Source organism: Scardinius erythrophthalmus, assembly GCF_964197995.2.
Source record: "Scardinius erythrophthalmus genome assembly, chromosome: 1".
NCBI classification, from domain to species: domain Eukaryota; kingdom Metazoa; phylum Chordata; class Actinopteri; order Cypriniformes; family Leuciscidae; genus Scardinius; species Scardinius erythrophthalmus.
In genome coordinates this window covers 43,812,676-43,830,775 of record NC_138221.1, presented here as the reverse complement: position 1 = coordinate 43,830,775, position 18,100 = coordinate 43,812,676, and the positions used below count along the sequence as shown (strand labels likewise).

At 37.3% G+C, this 18,100-nt stretch overlaps 2 long non-coding RNA genes across 2 annotated transcripts; both read right to left on the bottom strand.

Annotated features, from left to right (window-relative positions):
• Positions 1 to 10,384: 10,384 nt before the first annotated feature.
• On the bottom strand, positions 10,385 to 11,739 carry LOC308688657. The gene is made up of 2 exons (XR_014029926.1): positions 11,479 to 11,739; positions 10,385 to 10,931 (listed from the first exon to the last, which is right to left on the bottom strand). It is a non-coding gene; the product is annotated as an uncharacterized lncRNA (long non-coding RNA).
• A 177-nt stretch (positions 11,740 to 11,916) lies between these two features.
• On the bottom strand, positions 11,917 to 12,834 carry LOC308688662. Its single transcript, XR_014029928.1, has 3 exons — positions 12,787 to 12,834; positions 12,460 to 12,515; positions 11,917 to 12,107 (listed from the first exon to the last, which is right to left on the bottom strand). It is a non-coding gene; the product is annotated as an uncharacterized lncRNA (long non-coding RNA).
• Between the last annotated feature and the right edge of the window lie 5,266 nt (positions 12,835 to 18,100).

Below are 18,100 nucleotides of genomic sequence, written 5' to 3'. Positions count from 1 at the left end.
CCTGCTGTCATTTCATCATACTACTCCCTAATATTGTTATAAAATTCATATTTAGACTTTATAAAATCATTATTTTAACATTTACAATCACATTTTGTCAAAACCCATCTATTGAGTATTACTATTGACAATTGTGTTACACTGAGATATGGAAATGGACGAAAGTAAATGAATGAAATGAAACGAAAGTAACGGCATTTAAGCCACGCCCCCGAATACAAATTCATTCATAACTCGAAAACGGAAAGTCGTTGCGCGCTCAAATTTTGATGGTGTGGACCTCTCCGGGCTCTTGATCGAAACGTGTCGTCGCGGGCCTCGGGAGCGCGCCCCCCGCGCATCGCGAATCCGCGGGACCCCCGATTTTGAGCGGCCATTACTCCCGACCCAGACCACCCCGAACATTGTGTGAGAGCTCGTTGGAAAGGGCGCGTCCTTGGCTAGCTTCGATTCAAATGTGGTGTTATTTGCCCTGGGCATTCCAGAGATAATAGCCCGAACAGATATGCCTTATAACAGTCATAACTCCCAGCCCCAATCGCCCAAAAACACCTTGATGGTCTCATTCAACAGGGCTCCTCAAGCACTATATATGCTCTGAGTTTCAGAATTTTTCGCCTTTTGGTTCCTGAGATATAAGTAAAAAAACTAATTCCCATTCATTCATTCAAACACTTCAACTGTAAAATGTAAGCTATAATACCACTGTTGTCCACTAGAGGGAGCAGCAGGATTACGCATGATCTTTTAATTCGCTTCAGTATTGGGAAATAAACAAATGCTTTAAGAAGCAATCTTTTTTATTATGATGTTTTTTTTTATTATGATATTTGTATATATTTTTTTTTTTATTATGATTATGAACGGTTTGATTGACATTAGTGATTCTTGAGGCAAAGTTGTTCAAGATGAGGAGATGAAGATATTTTCACAATATCACATCCTAAAAACATTGAAAACATATTTGTCTTTGTGTGTGTGTGTGTGTGTGTGTGTGTTTGTGTGTGTGTGTGTGTCTGTGTGTGTAAGCATGCTTAATGGAAAGAACATGGAGAAACTGCTTTGTTTTACTGGTGGATAAAAAAAGTCTTTCAAATGAAAGTGAGTCAATTAGTGGTCTTCTACTGCCCTCTGCAGGACATTCTACTTAATAAAATATTTTCATCTGTGCTTTTGCATTAGTTTTTGGACTATATCAAATTACTTGCATGAAAATCACCTATTATAACACAGTCATGTTTTGTCAAAGTTTATCACTTCATTTTTACTGAGCTCTCAGTTTGAACAATTCTGCCTCTCAGTGATTAATTTGAAATCTGAAAATGGTGTTATACAGAGGAGATTTGCAATTATCATTTTGTTACCTATCTTTTATTTTAAATATCTACATCTACAACAAAATGTGTGTGCATGTGTGTGTTCAAGCATGTATTAAGTATTATTGTTTAAGTATTATTGTTTTCATTTACATTTTAACCACCAGAAGAAGAACACTCATTGGTTCATTCTGCTCACTAAAATTATTATTTTTCATTTTTTTTCCATTTGAAATATTTTTTAAACTTAATAAAATCATTAAAATAACATTTCAAATCATATTTTGTCTGTTTATAAATCCCACAGACTCACACTGGCTGCAATACTAATGTTTTTGTAAAACACAGACCTGATAGTCTAATCTGTGTGTATTGTGCATATATTATTGATATAATTACTATTGCAAATCATGTTATTGTAACTCATATCTTAATAGAATATTATTTGTAATTTTAATTCTTTATTTCTTAATTGTTTTTTTATGATTACTACAGATATTATCACCAAAGATATCAACTACACCTTCACTTTTAGTATTGACACGCTGCACACACAGCACAATCACACACTCACTAATGCATTCAAATAAATGTAATCTTACTGTGCTACTTTATTTGTACATGATTAGAATGAACAGAAATCTAAGAATATTTTTCTTCTTTTGTTAAAGCCATTTCAGACTCCAAGTAAGCATTATATTACTAATCATCTAATTTTAAAGGTGCCATACAATTGAAAACTGTATTTATCTTGGCATAGTTGAATGATAAGAGTTCTGGACATGGAACTGACATACCGTGAGCCTCAAACACCATTGTTTCCTCCTTCATGTGTAAATCTCCTGTTTGCAAAAGACCGCTGAAAAATGAGTGAATCCCACCATAACACCGACTGTGACGTTGGAGTCAGGATCATTAATATTTATACCCCCCAAATTTGCATTTTCCAGTCCATGTTCTAGGCCAGGCAGTGTTAATGTGGACCTGCACAGCCGAATCATCAGAAGATCTGCAGGTGTTGTGAAGAAGCAAGCAAGGACAATTGTGAAAATGGCAGATCATGGATATAAATGTTATGTCTGAGGCTGTGCTGCGGATTTGAGAACTTTTCATTCCCTTCCCACAAAAGAGAACTGTCAACAGGCATGGTTGATGTTTACAACAGGATACCTCACCATTTTAATTCAAAGCTGTTAGTTTGCTCTGCCCATTTTACCCCAGACAGTTTTTCTAACCTGGGACAATATCAAGCAGGTTTCGCTCATCGTTTGATACTCAAGAAGGGGGCAGTTCCAACTAATGTTATATTTCCATTACAACCCCTACCGCAAGCAGAAAGTAACATTAGTGATTTTATCCACTACTTGACTGTTGAAGACATTTCTGTTTCAGAGATATCAGAGAACAATTTAAAATATATCAATGCATTCTACAGCACCTTTAAAATAATTATTTAAAATGGAGATCAGGCCATAACATCACAAAAACATGAAAAGGGCTATAACCACCTGACCATTAGTTCGATTGACTTTAAAATTGGTATGCAGTGTCTTGGTCCAAGGTGCCATGTATGTCTATGCCGCCATCGGCCAATAAAGTTTGTGCACCTCTTAGACAAGGTTAACGAAGGCCGATTGGAACGAAACTCGGTGGGCATGTTCGACTCGTGGCCCTAGAGGTCTGTAAGAATTTTGAAAGAAATCAGCCACTAGTTGGCGCTAACAGGTTTTACTGCTCTGTAATCACGTGATGCGTGTCATTTGATAGATCTCCTCATACTGAACAACTTTGCCTCAAAAACTACTGCTGTCAATTAATTTGTTCATTAAATACTTGCGATTATGTTAAAAACCTACTTTTGCAAACTAGTCCTATGTTTTTCACCCGATCGGAAATATACCAGTGCAGTACAATTCTCTGGAAGCTCTATATCAATAATTATATAAAAAACTTAAACTTTACCCATTGGGTAGCCATAATAGGATCATTTAGAAAATGTGTATGGCAAAAAAACACTCAAAAGCCTGTAAATCCTAAACGAAAACTCAGACAACTCACTAAACTGCCTTATGTGCTTAAAGACCCTAAATGCTTGAACCCCGCTAAATGCTGCTTGCAGCTTTAATTATTATTATTTTTCTTCTGCCGTAAAACGCATCGTGCAGCCCAAACCGTAAGAGCTGGAACCTTGAAACTTTGCCAGATGGTAGTACAAAAATCGAGGAGAGGTTATCAAATTATGACCCCGATTGGCCCATAGGTGGCGCTATAGCAACCAAAAGCGCGAAACTGCTCAGAACTCCTAGACCGTATGTCGTAGACTCAAGTGTCTTATATCATTGGAAAGCTGGACGCCTGACGAACAAAACGTATATCTCCGATTTCATTTCCGCCATGATAGATTTTCCGCCATTTTGAATTTTGTCAAAAACCTACTTTTGCGAACTAGTCCCTGGTTTTTCGCCCGATCGGAACCAAACCAGTGCAGAAATGTTCTCTAGAAACTGAAGATCAATAATTATCGAAAAAAAGTCGAAATTTCGATTCACGGACGCTAAGGGGCGCCAAAACGTACGTTGTGGGAGGGGCCTATTTTACTAAAATGGCTATAACTCCAGAAGTAAATGAGGTATCTTCACCAAACTCGGTACACATATGTATGAGCTCAATATGAGGTAACAGTAAAAAAATCGCGGCGATTTGCCACATGGTGGCGCTATAATATGAAAAAAACATAAAACAGGCTTTAACCACCTGACCGTTAGTCCGATTGACTTGAAAATTGGTATGCCGTGTCTTGGTCCAAGGTGTCATGTATGTGTATGAGGACATTGGCGTATCTAAAAAAACATGGCCGCCATCGGCCAATGAAGTTTGAGCACCTATTAGACAAGGTTAACGGAGGCCGATCGGAACGAAACTCGGTGGGCATGTTCTACTCATGGCCCTAGAGGTCTGTAAGAGTTTTGAAAGAAATCGGCCACTAGTTGGCGCTAACGAGATTTATGGCTCTGTAATCACGTGGTGTTACACTTATTGTCACAAAATGGATACCATTTGATAGATCTCCTCTTGTTGAACAACTTTGCCTCAAGAACCATTGCTGTCAATCAAACCGTTCATTAAATATTCGTAATTATGTTAAAAACCTACTTTTGCGAACTAGTCCTAGGTTTTTCGCCCGATCGGAACCAAACCAGTCTAGGACAATTCTATGGACTCTCTAGGTCAATAATTATCAAAAAAAAGTTGAACTTTTGCATTTTTCGCATGGCTAACAGGGTCATTTAGAAAATGGGCGTGGTAAAATGCACTCAAAAGCCTATAAATCCTAAACGAAAACTCAGAACTTCACGAAAATTGATGAGCATATGTGTCATAACCTGCTTAAGAAGCATGGAAAATTTTATGGAGAGCGGACCATAGTTGGCGCTATAACTGTTAAAACGCTTTAAAACCATATATTTCCTATGGTAAATTGCCTGTATTTGCTGTAAATGGTGTCTTCTATCTTTTATCATATAATGTTCATATCATAATGTTCAAAACCAGTGCAGCACAATTCTCTGAACTCTCTAGATCAATAATTATCAGAAAAAAAGTTTAACTTCTTCAAAAGGTGATTTTATATGAATATAATGACATATTAAGCCAATAAGTGGTATTTTACTGCCCCCTGCTGTCATTTCATCATACTACTCCCTAATATTGTTATAAAATTCATATTTAGACTTTATAAAATCATTATTTTAACATTTACAATCACATTTTGTCAAAACTCATCTATTGAGTATTACTATTGACAATTGTGTTACACTGAGATATGGAAATGGACGAAAGTAAATGAATGAAATGAAACGAAAGTATAACGGCATTTAAGCCACGCCCCCGAATACAAATTCATTCATAACTCGAAAACGGAAAGTCGTTGCGCGCTCAAATTTTGATGGTGAGGACCTCTCCGGGCTCTTGATCGAAACGTGTCGTCGCGGGCCTCGGGAGCGCGCCCCCCGCGCATCGCGAATCCGCGGGACCCCCGATTTTGAACGGCCATTACTCCCGACCCAGACCACCCCGAACATTGTGTGAGAGCTCGTTGGAAAGGGCGCGTCCTTGGCTAGCTTCGATTCAAATGTGGTGTTATTTGCCCTGGGCATTCCAGAGATAATAGCCCGAACAGATATGCCTTATAACAGTCATAACTCCCAGCCCCAATCGCCCAAAAACACCTTGATGGTCTCATTCAACAGGGCTCCTCAAGCACTATCTATGCTCTGAGTTTCAGAATTTTTCGCCTTTTGGTTCCTGAGATATAAGTAAAAAAACAAATTCCCATTCATTCATTCAAACACTTCAACTGTAAAATGTAAGCTATAATACCACTGTTGTCCACTAGAGGGAGCAGCAGGATTACGCATGATCTTTTAATTCGCTTCAGTATTGGGAAATAAACAAATGCTTTAAGAAGCAATCTTTTTTATTATGATGTTTTTTTTTTTTATTATGATATTTGTATATATTTTATTTTTTTATTATGATTATGAACGGTTTGATTGACATTAGTGATTCTTGAGGCAAAGTTGTTCAAGATGAGGAGATGAAGATATTTTCACAATATCACATCCTAAAAACATTGAAAACATATTTGTCTTTGTGTGTGTGTGTGTGTGTGTGTGTGTGTGTGTGTGTGTGTGTGTGTGTGTGTGTGTGTGTGTGTGTGTGTGTGTGTGTGTGTGTGTGTGTGTGTGTGTGTGTGTGTGTGTGTGTGTGTGGATGTGTTTGTGTCTGTGTGTGTGTCTGTGTGTGTAAGCATGCTTAATGGAAAGAACATGGAGAAACTGCTTTGTTTTACTGGTGGATAAAAAAGTCTTTCAAATGAAAGTGAGTCAATTAGTGGTCTTCTACTATGGAAGCAGGACATTCTACTTAATAAAATATTTTCATCTGTGCTTTTGCATTAGTTTTTGGACTATATAAAATTACTTGCATGAAAATCACCTATTATAACACAGTCATGTTTTGTCAAAGTTTATCACTTCATTTTTACTGAGTTCTCAGTTTGAACAATTCTGCCTCTCAGTAATTAATTTGAAATCTGAAAATGGTGTTATACAGAGGAGATTTGCAATTATCATTTTGTTACCTATCTTTTATTTTAAATATCTACATCTACAACAAAATGTGTGTGCATGTGTGTGTTCAAGCATGGTTAGTGTATTAAGTATTATTGTTTAAGTATTATTGTTTTCATTTACATTTTAACCACCAGAAGAAGAACACTCATTGGTTCATTCTGCTCACTAAAATATTATTTTTCATTTTTTTTTGAAATTTTTCAATATTTTCCATTTGAAATATTGTTTAAACTTAATAAAATCATTAAAATAACATTTCAAATAATATTTTGTCTGTTTATAAATCCCACAGACTCACATTGGCTGCAATACTAATGTTTTTGTAAAACACAGACCTGATAGTCTAATCTGTGTGTATTGTGCATATATTATTGATATTATTACTATTGCAAATCATGTTATTGTAACTCATATCTTAATAGAATATTATTTGTAATTTTAATTCTTTATTTCTTAATTGTTTTTTTATGATTACTACAGATATTATCACCAAAGATATCAACTAAACCTTCACTTTTAGTATTGACACGCTGCACACACAGCACAATCACACACTCACTAATGCATTCAAATAAATGTAATCTTATTGTGCTACTTTATTTGTACATGATTAGAATGAACAGAAATCTAAGAATATTTTTCTTCTTTTGTTAAAGCCATTTCAGACTCCAAGTAAGCATTATATTACTAATCATCTATTTTAAAGGTGCCATACAATTGAAAACTGTATTTATCTTGGCATAGTTGAATGATAAGAGTTCTGGACATGGAACTGTAACAACATTGGCTATCGAATCATTCGTCGTTGGTTTGAATTAACAAATTCAAATACTCTGTGTTGCTAAAAACATTTCTTCCTGAATACAAAAGCTGGTGCACTTTGAACTCGTGAGTGCAAATCAGGCTTTGGCTCCATAAAGATTGGAACCAATTGACTTTTACGACACTAATGTCACCTCAGAGACATTCCAAACCCCCCCTTTCCCCTCTCTGGACCACAGAGAGATAACGAAACTTGAAACCTTCTACACACACACACACACACACACACACACAAACATCCTCCTATAGAAATATAGTTTTAATGTATGTAACTCAGATTTGGGTTTGATCTTCCTGTACGCATGTTTTATTAATTCGTTTGACCATATAATTATGATTTTCTAGAGGTGTGGTTTTGAAATGTATTCTTTAATCAATAGTGTTTTAGTTAGAGAGGGTTCGCTAACATTCTCTGGCAATCCCTTCCCCCCTGTGTGGAACTGTGTTTTATTACCTAACGGAATGTTAGCCAGAAGAGCAGAATTAGGTGTTCATCCTAGATATTTTATATGTATAACCATTGAAGAAATATGTAAGCCTGAATGTAATTTCTCTTTTTCATGATTGTTCTTCTCTGTGATGGGTTTTTGTATTCTTGTAAACCGTAAAGGAATAATGTTTCAGATGTGCACCCTTTTTCAATCATAGATATGCCATGTGGATCTTTCTAAAGTCCAATCTTCAATGCCCACTTATCGATGTACACCACATGTTGGGTTCATTTTATTCCTAGGTTGTTAGTTTAACTTTAAAGCTTATTTTTACAGAATAATAATCTATCTCGACGTGTACCTTCGAAACATATCTAATTCGGTATCCACGTAAAGCTCTCCTTGTACTGGAACCAAATGTATGCATCAGGATCTGGTAAAATGTATGATACTATTTTTACCCTCGTTAGATTATAACTGATCACATAATAACGCTGCCATAAAACATGCAAATTAAACTGGGAACTAAGACAAAGACATTTTTCCCGCTTCAGACCTTTGGACGTTCATTGGTTGTTCGCGCGAACAGAGGCGTCAACCCATATTGTCCATAAAAGACCGACTCAGAAAACCCTTCTCTCTCTCATGCCTACGCTCTCTCCTTCCTCCTCCAAAACCCAAGTCCGGACCGGCTTCGGCCTGCTTCTCTTTTCTTTTTATTTATTTCTTTTATGTTTTTCTGTAGTCTAGTTTCGTTTTCTTCTTCGCCTCTGTTCATTCACGAGCTGAATGAACTTAGCCTGAATCATTCCCGGCAACTCTTTGAAGCTCCCGCGCTCGCACGCGCGCCGGAAGACAGCACGCGCACGCCTCCCCTCAGACGACTCGCGCTGCTTTTAAAGACACACAGAACCCTGCGGTCCTACACACCTCATACACAGAGAACCATATGCCATGCAAGTATCGATTATTGAATTGAACTTATGATGTGATTTCTTTGTTGTCTCTTACGGGTTACTTGTCTGTGATTTTTGCCATAGCCAACTGCGATCTCTGATCACAGATTTTTGCTTTCACTTCCGATCTCGTCTCCCATCCTTCTCTCTCTCTCATCCTTTTCTGTCATTCTATCTTTTTCTAATTCTGATCATTTTATTCTCTCTCACTGTTATTCGTTATCTTGTATTGTTTAACTGTATTTTATGTACATAGACATATAATCCGTGTGTATTGTGTAGTTTGATATATTCCTTAGGTCGATGTATTAGTCCAATTATTAAATTCCATATGCCCTTGACTGACTCTGATTTAATTGCCCATGTTACTTAGTCCCTGAAATGTTCGATCTTAGCTATATGCTTTACCTTGGCTACGATTTAAGTAACCTAATTTTAGTCTACAAACACAGAGAGTGTCTTTTCAAGGCCTGGAAAAGATACTCTTTCTCGTGTTTGTAAGAAGGATAATTTTCCTTGAGAGTTAATTTAATCTTACGTACAATCTGTTCGCTGGACAAACAGATTGTTTGATAACTAAATTAATTCCATTAAAGTTATCCCATAACTTCGAGCTGAAATAAGAACAATTGATGTATTAATGACGAACCATAACCCGTTATGGTAATCGTTCATATATCAATCTAGTTCAGCTGCGATAAATTAATGTAACTGTAACATACAAAATATTAATCATATTCATGATTAATTATTAAAATTCCCTATAGATCATTTGAGCTAATATTAATATTAACCCAGCTAACAATTTAACGTTCTGGGAACGTTCTGGGAACGTTAGTTTTTGGTTCCCAGAACGTTCCCAGAACGTTCCCAAGAACGTTCCCTATTGGTTAGCCAGGAAAGTTTTCTTTACGTTAATAGAACGTTCCCTATAGGTTAGGGGAACGTTCCCGGAACGTTCCCGAAAGGTTCCCAGAACGTTCCCGAAAGGTTCCCGCAAGGTTCTCGTAACGTTCCCGGAAGGTTAGGGGAACGTTCCCGGAACGTTGCCGAAAGGTTCCCAGAACGTTCCCGGAACGTTCTCCTAACGTCTACACATCCTGATATGCCTGTACACAAATTGTAGGTCTACAAACAACATATTCTACATTGTTTATTGTTCAAACACTTAAGAATCCTATGAATATATTATTACAATAAATTGAATTTACAGAAACTATCACTAATAAGTAAATCAATCAGTTTGTATTAAATAAATAAATCAGCACACAATCCATGTTTTTGTTTATTCATTGTTTAATTATCAACCTAAAATAAGTCATTAAAAACAGCGTTAGCAAAATGTATTCAGGAACAGTAATTTACATTTAATATTTCAAACATGAAAATATTTCAAATAAAACTGCACAAACATTTTAATTAAAACGATCTTTTTGCAAACTGTAGCCTATAACTTTGGCTATAAAGTTGAAAAAGTATTCATTTATATACAATATACATGAATGTGCCAATCTTCACTCCGCTCAAAACATTTAAACTCCCAACACCATCTGCAAATTTAACAAGAAAATAAAAAGACAACGCGTTACATGGACACACAATCCCATGCCAAAATTCAAGCCCTGTAATGGCATTAATATTCATCTGGAGCAAATGAAAAGAGTGAGGTGGGATTGTGGATCACAATTGGGATCACAAGCTGTAGGAGATATGAGCACGAGCGCTGCTGGTATCATGTATTTATTCAGATATTTCAGCATCAATGTGTATAGAAAAATTTATATATTTCAAAACACTACATTGCATTTATTTATATTGCACTATTTATTATTTCAGACTACAAATCAAAAAAGGAATGTTTTATATAGGGGTAAGGATACCCATATTAAGCCTCTCTCTCTGAAGTCAAATAAAAAACAGAGAAAATAATATTTAAGTCTAGTGAACTCTGACCTGCGAATTCGCTCTACCTTTTATGTATAAGTCTCACCTCCAATGAAGAATTTGAAAACCTGTAACTGCTGTGTTGTTTATGAGAAAGAAAGTGAAAAAAAGTTTGAAACTGCTATCAATTTTTTTTTTTTAATCTCTGTGACTTTACACCTACAAATTCCACTGTCACAGGTGCTCAGTTTTGCTATAATGAAACCCTCACAGAACATGGTAATAATCAGCCATCCATGCAAAAGCAAAGGTCGGTGTAGTTTACAGGTGCATCTGTCCAGGCCAACATCTGATGCCTTGATGCCTTCCGCTGGGATCCCAGAAAACCTGAAATAAAAAAATAGTACAGTTCAAAATCTATCATACATACATCTCATCTGGTATCACAAATTATCATTCCAGGTTCACTTTAAGATATGCTCAATATTAGTGCTGCACAATATTGAAAAATTTAGAGTTTATTTAGAGATATCAGCCGTATGGTTTAGTGCATGCGCTAACGGCTCCAGGTTTGTATCTGGTAAATTACCCCACTAATAATGCCCAGAATGGTACCAAACTACTACAGTAGTACAAATAGGTTCTGTACTCATTAAACGAGGCATTGGAAAGTTTGTAAGTACATCAGGAGTTTATTTAAATAACACTTGCCTGACGGCGAATGCTACTGCTGATGTTGACGTCACTTTATGAGTACAGAACCTATTTGTACTACTCATTTTCCCCGACATAGAGCAGACCGGCACACAACAAAAACTGCTGTTCGGATGTTCCCTTTTCTGATATTTTAGCCTTCGTGACATTTTAATTAAAACAGAAGTAAGAATTTTAGTGTAATAAGCAAAAATTAACAGTAAACTCAGAGATCACCTACCGCTGCAGATGTGTACGGAAGTGAAAAGCGGAAATGCTTAGACCTCTTTCCGGTTCAACCGCTGGGCGCTCCGCATAACCTCTATTGGGGGGATTTTGTAGAGGAGTGAACCTGCATAGAAAATTACAATAGATAACAAGCATAGATAAATACAATAGAAGAAAAACACAGTTGAAATAAGCAGTGCATTATGTTTTTCAGTTAAATCTAACTTATCAGGTACAGAAATTGATTTATCAAAATGTAAAATAAGTCTTCAGTGTAAAAATAAAATAACTATAAAATTAATGTATCTTTGCTAAAGCTACAAGTCATTCTCTCTTTTGATGTTTGATCACCATTGGCGACACAAACAGCTGCGGGTACGTTAGGCTGCTGTCCCTTTAAGACGAATGCGCAGAACTAATATAAATGACACGCATCCGTTTTCTTTCTGTTTAAAACACAAGACAAGAGGAAACTCGCCATTTTGACTTCATTTTGCGTGCACGTGTCTGTTTAAGCTAAAAAAAAAAAAGTGAAAGAGAACTGAATTCGGCTAAACTCACCTTCTTCATCTACTGACTGTGGATGGCATCAAGGTCTTGTCCTGAAGAATACAGGGCCAAACAATAGGGATTTTATCTCATCTGGTAACAAGAGCAAAGCCATAACTTTAAGAACTCTAATGATATATTTACCCCCTGATATTGCATTGGGGATATCAATTCAAACATTTTTAAAGGCTAAGAGTATGAGCCACAGCTGCCCAAGATATCTAGGGGTTGCAAATTAGTCATGGCTATAAACCTGTATGCATGGCATCTACTTTGTATTTTTTATAAAGCAATGTTCTATGCATTTGTCCCTGTCAAATAAACATTAAATAAATAAATCTGTGAAAAATAACTGCCTAAAGTTGTCGACCCCCTGAACCGCATTTAAAAGTACAAAGAATTTCAGTATTGATCAATAAAAAATAAAAAAAAAATACATAAATACCTTTGAGTTGGACAGTATGTTGTCAGTCTCATTGGCCAACATAATTCAAAACAGACCTAAAGAAATAAAATAAAATATAGTAATCATCAGGATATCATGTTATCATAATAGTTAAATGAATTATTATAACTATGACCATTATAATATTGTATTAGTCGCCTATTATTTAGCTGATTATTTAGCTTACAGGCTTCTCAAGGACAATCTCACTGAAAAAACTTGGGGTTAATGATTTTAAAATGTGAGACTTATTTCAAAAGCATAAATCTTACAGACCCCAAACCTTTGGACAGCAGTGCACTGCATGTTTGAGGTGGTTTTGCTTACTAGTCATATGGTTCATAGAGATTTTCTTGGACAGGGAGTGCAGCAGGCCATCACAACATGATGATCTAGGAACATAACATGCTGTTTGTCACAGAGCCAAAAATATTACATGTGATAGGTTTATTACAAGGAACCAAGCTAGAACAGAGGTGAAATGCAGAAAAGATAAATATATACAAATCTTAAGATAATATATTGTGAAATAAATGCATATGGAATTATCATCATGATTAAACAATAACTCACCCCTTGTTGTAGAGTTTTATTTTTTCTCTCGCTATTCTGAAATCACATTTTAGCAATATTGGTAAGTAACGTCACTGATTAAGTTAACAATACAGTGCATTCTTTTTGGTTAGCCTAAATAAATTAGCTTACTTCCCATTGACAAATTACCAGCAAAACTATCAAAAACTGTTATCTACACTAAATATGTGTTTAAAAACCCAAACTTTCATAAATAAGACCTCAACTTAACGTAACTTAGGCCTAACGTTGTCTTTTGAAACCGGTTAGCTAGCGTAGATGCTAACGGACTTTTTCAAAGACATAAAACCATTTCTTTAAAATAAATATTTAACAGAAGCGTGTCAATTACACGTAAGAAATGTGTCAGGGGCGTTTGTGTGTATTATTTGTGAGATTTTGTTGTCTAAACTTACCTGAAAGCAGTGAAACCAACAGCGAGAGACGGGAGTTTTGTTGTTTGTCAGTTGTCGATGACGTTTCCATCTGCTCTCGAGCAGCGCACGTGCTCCAGTGTTTGATCACGCGCATGCGCATTAAAACACTTCAAAGTCATGCAGCATTTAAATAAACATATAGAATTAAAATATAACATAATTTAAAATATCATTAATAAAAAGTTATTGCGAATAGATCTGAACGTTGTTGGTTATCTTATAACCTTAGGGGACCGTACTGACGACGTTGTCAGTTGGTAATCTGCCTGTTAATAGTAGGCTAAGTGATATTAAAATAATAACCTGCAGAGAACGTTCCCAGAACGTTCTCTTTAGGTTATACAAATAAAACCTAAAACCTGCAAGGAAACGTTCTGGGAAGGTTCTCTTTAGGTTATAAAAATTAAACCTAAAAATAACCTGCAGGGAACGTTCTGGGAAGGTTCTCTTTAGGTTATTAAATAACAACCTGCAGGGAACGTTCCCAGAACGTTCTCTTTAGGTTATAAATTTAAACCTAAAAATAACCTACAGGGAACGTTCTGGGAACGTTCCCTTAAAGTTATAAAAATAGATCCTAAAAATAACCTACAGGGAATGTTCCCAGAACGTTCTCTTTAGGTTATAAATTTAAACCTAAAAATAACCTACAGGGAACGTTCTGGGAACGTTCCCTTAAAGTTATAAAAATATATCCAAAAAATAACCTACAGGGAATGTTCCCAGAACGTTCTCTTTAGGTTATAAATTTAAACCTAAAAATAACCTACAGGGAACGTTCTGGGAACGTTCCCTTAATGTTATAAACAAAGATCCTAAAAATAACCTACAGGGAACGTTCCCAGAACGTTCTTGTTTGGTTCCCAAAAAAATAACCAAATGGGAACCAAACGGGAACGTTAGGGGAACGTTCTGTGTTTGCTGGGAATGTACGACCCATTGTTTTTACAGTTTTGGTGGAGAACGCGACGCATTTCAAACTTTGTTTATGGGCAATATTCAGTTTCAGTCTGTTTATATGGTTATTAATAATTTTTGCGCATTATGAAATTATGAATTTGAGAGTTAAGTCGCTAACGCGAACTCACTCCTAACTGTCCAAGGCAAAAAGCCGAAGTCAGTAGACCTAACGTTACATATTAACAAATTGCTAAAATATGCCTAGACGATTTTAGCACTGTTAAATGCTACGTACACTGCAGTATTTAGTATTACAAATGTCCTGTTAAGAGATGAAGAAATATCTCTGCAGTTGATACATTTCTAATATTTGTTTTAAATCGCTGTGAACGAAAAATTCTCACGTGCGTACTACCGGTATTAATAAATATGTTTTCTAAGCGAGATTCCTTATTAAACATAGGCCTTGCATGCATGCAATATCGTTATTGAATTCGTGGTTAGTCCAGTGATATTCAACAAAACGGTAAAACTCCTGGTTAACATTGACCTAGCTAATCAATCGAAAACCTAAATACACAAATCAAGTGCTATTTTGATAAATGTGTAATATGGGAGTCTAGCAACAGACGGAAAATTCCTGTTGCCCACATTTGAGTATTTGCGGTGAAGAAACCCCGCATACTTTCCTGTGCAGTATCAATAGCACCAAAAGGTCCGCCGAGACCTCTGTCCTATTTGTGAGTGTTGCAGAAATCAGCGCGTGACGCGAGCTGAAAAGCTCTTAGCGTTTGAATCACATTGAAGTTGTGTAATTCCATTTACTAAACGCCAGAGGGCGTAAGTGTTTAGCAGCCTCAAATTACCCCTTTTGCCCCCTGATTTCCGCCTGCATGAGCGCAACAATGCCATCTCGTGGCCAGTTATCAGATAACGCTCTCTTTACGGCTGAATTCATTTCCCTGTGAATTAATGTTTAAACTCTAAATAACTATTCGCATTTATAGCCTTGCTCGTGCGTTTATTATTTTGTGTTAGACAATTTTCCTGCTTTTGGACTGATACATTTACTCTGAGTTTGGTTCAAACAAGATTTGGATTAAAACTCAGATTAAATCTCAGCCATTCCCTTAGAGGAAACAACGGCACCTAGTGGCCGCCACCCGCGAGGTCGGTTCACTCAGCTCTCTTTCCTCTCTTTTCAAATCCTTTCGTGAATTGTTTACTTCTACTTTTCTCTTTTGGTTATCTTAATAAATTATTGATGAGACTTCACTGTTAACATTAATTTTTATGGGATATTATTCTGAGTTCTGCGTTTCTTTACATGCTCATTTAAATTTGATTTGAACTAGTTTGAATTTTAAATTTAAATTGAGTTGTGTATTCACCCACTGATATCCACTTGGAGGAAACAGCACCATCGTGTGGCCTTGTTGATACTAAGTCGGCATCACTATTTTCCTCCTTTCACTTTTATATCGGCTTTCTCTCCTGATTATTTTTATAAATAGGACTGATACTTTAGTGTATCTGGATTATTATAAGATATTCTGATTTTTACATTTCCTTACATGCTTATTTTAAATATTAATTTAAACAAGTTTTGAATTTTTGATTTGAATTAAGTTTTCTGTTTGCCAGGTTAAGCACAGAGAGGGAGCACGCCCCCTTGTGGTGAAAACCAGCTACTGCGGCCTGTTTCTTCTCCCGTGTTTCAATCCTGTCCCTTTCTATTTTTATTTTTAAATTTTTATTTTTTTATTCTATTATTTTATTTCTACTGTTATTCTTTTCCTTCTCTCTTTTGGGTTAGGTCATTTTGATAAGTAACATTATCATAATCTCCTTTTGTTTATTATTATTTAGTAAAACCTTTGACTCTTATCGCCACATAAATAACTAATCCATTTGGTTTAAACAAACTAGCCTTAATTCACTTTAAGTTTCACTTGTTTATCCTTTGTGTATTTATAGGTGGCATTCACTAGAGCACTGTGGGAAGTTGCAGTCATCTCGGGTTGGTTTCCGCGAGTGAGGTCATCTGTCCGACGCTACCTGGCACTGGCTGTGTGTCTCGGACTCTTCCGAATCTCGTACCTCCGGTTGTGGCACGCCACCCCGACATCAGCAATTTGGCCCGCCAAAAGGTTAAGTCAACGTCAGCGACACACAAGGCAATTTTGAGACAATCACTCGAACTGGGGTCTGCTGAAAGGACCACTCCGAAAGGAGAGTTCCGAGGAAAACTCAATCTTTCCGTGCCGTCTGATGATTGACACCTTGGCTTGCCACTTTGTGCAAAAAGTCGCAAGTGGTTTGAGTGGGCACACCGTGGTACCGAGAGACGAGGTTGTCCGAGGGCACTGCGGTCAAGTGTTGGAGAACCGTCGGAGAGGTTGACCGAGCCACTGGTTTCCACCTGAGTGGCCTCAATTCACCGCAGGTAAACTAAATTTAGTAAAACCCATTCCACTTACTATAAGCCACAGAATATTAGATATCCCCCTGGGTATATTCTAGATGTATGGCCCACCTTCATCTCTTCTCTAAGCCATACCATCTTCGTAGGTTTCCTACCCCCCAAAAGCCCCCACTCACCTGTTGGCCTATCTTAAACCCTAGCAGTGGTAATAGCTTAGGTCTCTTTATCCTCTTGAACACATTCTGTGTTACTATACTGTTTATTTAATTTCAGACCTAGTCATCACTAGTGTTTTGTTTACCTTAGTCTTTTCTATCCCTTGTTCTGTTGTGATTTGTTTCTTTCATTTCACTTAGAGACAGTAACCTTTAAGAGCCACCAAGTAAAGCTGAATAAGAGCCGGTGTCACCACGTGACCCACCAGGCTACTGCCTGCCAAAATCTATAGTTCAGGTCCTTTGTCGACCCAAGTTAATTGGAACTGTCTAACTGTGCATCAGTTAGCCCCAAAATTCTCATAAACGGCATAGCCCGTATGAGTATAGCTCGTTAACCTTAGAACGAACTTGCATTGGTCTCTTTTTGTGTGTGCTGTGCTTCTCTCACCTACAGTGAGCCAGGATGTCCCATTCATCCAGTCCAGCAGTCCACGGGGGCAATCTCTCGACATGCTTGAAAGCAATGACTACCCCCTTCCTGCCCAAGGACGCCAGTGACCTGCAGCATCTGAGCCAAACGCAACTGGACACCAAGCTAGACGAGCTGATAACACACGATCCTACCCAAAGCTACAACTACAAAGACTGGGCCAGGATCGTCAGCAGCGTCACCCACAACTTCGTCGTCCAGGCGAGACTCAGTGAACGGCGCAACATCGACCTGGAGCAGAAAGCAGCAGCGTTACAGCTTCAAGTGAAGGAGGCCCGGAAAGACCAGGCTCGAACCCAGAGTCGTCTAGATCAGCTCCTCCTCGAGACCCAGTACCAGCGCGAGAAAGAGGACGCCACAGATCCAGAGCTACAGAAAGAAGTAGAAAGACTTCAATATACCTTGCAAGATCTTCGCCTTGACACAGACCAAAGAAAACAGTCGGCGAAAGAAACCAGAAGAGAACTCGACGAAAAACTCCAACAAGGCGAAGCTCTCCTTGCAAGAGCAGAGACTGAAATAAAAGACAGAGACGCTAAAGCCAGGGCCTGCGAGAAACACTTGCAAGCGGCCCGAGCTGAGATCCATGAGCTTACTCTGCAGAAACACGATCTCAAAGACGAACTTGACATTGTTCACAGAGAGCTGAAACATTCTT